General features: G+C 35.9%; 1 protein-coding gene across 1 annotated transcript in view; it reads left to right on the forward strand.

The window, feature by feature from the left end:
• The first annotated feature begins 407 nt into the window (after positions 1–407).
• The window catches only part of LOC136064132 (probable RNA helicase SDE3), a 13,789-nt gene continuing 11,024 nt past the window's right edge, over positions 408–3,172 (forward strand). The window contains exon 1 of the mRNA XM_065765469.1: positions 408–615. The gene's annotated coding sequence lies outside the window, so the exon portion shown is untranslated. The remainder of the gene's footprint in view (positions 616–3,172) is intronic.

The raw sequence follows: 3,172 nt of genomic DNA on the forward strand, positions 1-3,172 counted from the left end.
TCTCAAAAAAAAAAAAATACACATTATATTATATAATTTATAATATAATATAATCAATTTTACTAATTTACTATATCTATATCTTGTATAATATATTTATTAATTTTAATAAAAAATAAAGAAGAGAAGAAAAATTAAAAAGAGTAGAATTTTACTTTTTCTTTTGAAGACCATACACGTGGTAGAACCTATAACAAATCATAACATGTGAAGCAACAAGGTGAATCCTACATTTTGAGCCTAATCTCATTTTGGTTTCTAAATTAATTTTACACCTATCTTGAAATTAAAAAATTATTTCCATTTTAGTTCCTGTCATGAACTCACTAATAGGAAAGTCCGATGTGACACACAAAAAAAGTTTTACGCTACTTATATTTGTGTTTTTTTTAGTATTAAATAAGAAACCATGCGTGTGCTTTAGGCAGTCTAGAGATGAACGAGCCTCGGACACCCTAGTCTTTTGCCAGTTTAGTTCGTACTCTACTACATCTTGGCACGAAAAATATTTGAAATTTACAGCTTCGTCAACCTTTATCATACGAGTCTGCAAGTGTTTGTGAGTGCAGTTCAGAACCAGAATTCTGACAGTCAGTGTTTGAGTCAAGAATCCAGGTGGGTCTCCCTTCTACTCTGTGTTTAATCATTCTAACAAGATGAGGTACAGTTCTATATGATCTACTTTTTCAGATTTTTAAAATTGATCTTTTTGTTCTGTTTGGTAGCTAGGGAAAAAGGTTGATATAGTAAAGAAAGAAATCAGCCTCTTGGCTGTCTGATCTTTTTGTTATGTTTTGTTTTAACTTTTGTAGATCAGAACCATGAAGATCTATGAGATTCCACATTTTCTTTGCGACCTTTTCTCTTTTGTACATCAGAACCAGCAAGCCCTCACTCACTCTCTGAAAACAAAAATAATTTCCAATTTTTTCATGTTTGGTATATGATATATATATATATATGTGTGTGTGTGTGTGTGTGTGTATGTATATGTCCAATATAGTCCGATTAGTGCTGTACGTTTCAAATGAACAGTTTGATTCTTTCTTTATTACTAATAAAATTTAGCCATATATTTTTTATTTAAAAAAATATAGAATTTTTAAAGTTTTGAACTTGAGGAAACAAAAATATCATAGGATACAACATTTTTTATAACTGCTGACATTAGTTGTTGTGATTACACCATTTTTGTTATTACCCAATCACAATAAATTATATCAGCGTATGTATAAAAATTGTGCCGTGGACTTGCTAGTAAGACAACAACTTGTGGTCAGCCTAGTCAGATTTTCATTGAATTGAGAATTCTATGTTTCACATTTTGAGACATTGTTCTTATTTTCTCAGCAACCAAAGAGGGGATTAATCTCGAAACGACACACAATATGTGGTTTATATTTCGAATCTTCCCAGTTGTCTTTGGGTTCTTGAAATCTTTCTTTACAAATTTCCGTGAATTTCGTCCTGGCTACCCTTCTATTGGGAAAAAAGATTTACCAAAGTCAGAAAAAAAAAGATTTACCAAAGTCAGAACCAAGTGCTTCTTCACCTTCCTCTAATGAAATCAAAGTTGTAGTAGATTCAGGGAAAAGCAATTCCGTGACAGACAAGCCACAGCATGTTTCGAGTTCTGACAAAGTTTCTAAAAATTCAAAATATTTAAGTCCATTGCTACCTATATCCTATTCTAATCAACCCATATTTTCTTCTACACCACTTCAGTCTCCATCTAAACGACCCAGTTCTAAAAGTTCAAATCCATTGCCACCTACATTTTCTTCTAGACCATCCACATCTTCCTCAAACCTATCACAATCTTCGTCTAAACCACCTCCCTCGTCCTCTAGTCCATCTCCATCATCCCTTAAACCTCCACTTGCTTCTTTTATATCATATGCATCTTTCCCTAGGACCACTGAACCCCCTCCAACTTCTTCTTCAGCTTCTTCTTCTCCAACTTCCAAAAAACCACCTCAATCTTCACCTTCAGTGGCCCCAAATTTATCTGCCTCAGGGCCTTGTCAGACTTCCACTAATCAGCCTCCAGCTTTTAAGCCAATTCTGCATACAGCTCCCAATAATGTAACAGATGAAGAAGGGAAGATGAGTTATATGTTCTGACAAAGTTTCTAAAAATTCAAAAGATTTAACTTGTGGTCAGCTTAGTCAGATTTTTGTTTTGAATTGAGAATTCGTGTTTCACATTTTGAGACGTTGTCCTTATTTTCTCAGCAACCAAAGAGGGGACTGATCGCGAAAGGACACACAATATGTGGTGGTTTCTTCGTAAAATCTTCGAACTAGTCTCTTGGTTCTTGAAATCTTCGAACGAGTCTTCGGGGAAAGGTAATTCCGTGACAGACAAGCCACAACATGTAAACCAACCCACATTTTCTTCTACACCACTTCAGTCTCCATCTAAATCACCCAGTTCTAAAAGTTCAAATCCATTGCCACCTCCATTTTCTTCTAGACCATCCGCATCTTCCTCAAACCTTTCACCATCTCCATCATCCCTTAAACCTCCAGTTGCTTCTTCTAGTTCATATGCATCTGTCCTTAATACCAGTCAACTCAGAGATGCGTCTGTCGTTAATACCAGTCAACGCAAACATGCATCTGTCGTTAATACTAGTCAACTCAGATATGCATCTGTCCTTAATACCAGTCAACTCAGATATGCATCTGTCCTTAATACCAGTCAACTCAGATATGCATCTGTCCTTAATACCACTCAACTCTCATCAGCTTCTGATGTAGAACAGACAGCACATGCCTTCCTTGAACAGCAGGGGCGCAGGAAGTCACAACGCAAGATCAAAGGGGGGTGCCAATAGGGGGCATCGGGGTAACAGTGTCGGAATTGCATGAAATTTGGCAGGTTGAAGGGAAACGACGATCTGATCTAGATTCATGCCATGAACGTCGCCAAAATTTAGGCGAATTCCTTCATTAAGGCCCCGATAACAGTGTTTTTGCTATTTATAGTAATATTTGTTTTTCCTTAATAACTTTTAGTTTAAAAGTCAGAATAAGGTCCCGTCTGTTTTGGGACGACCCTTAAGGTCAGTAGTTTATGATTCTGCAGTTAACTCAATTTTGCCATTTTTGGTAAAATTCGGTAATTTTGTCCCCTAATCGCTTAATTAGCGCGAATTAGGGTTTTAAA

This window comes from Quercus suber, unplaced genomic scaffold (genome assembly GCF_002906115.3).
Source record: "Quercus suber isolate HL8 unplaced genomic scaffold, Cork oak 2.0 scaffold_631, whole genome shotgun sequence".
In the NCBI taxonomy this organism is placed as follows: Eukaryota; Viridiplantae; Streptophyta; class Magnoliopsida; order Fagales; family Fagaceae; genus Quercus; species Quercus suber.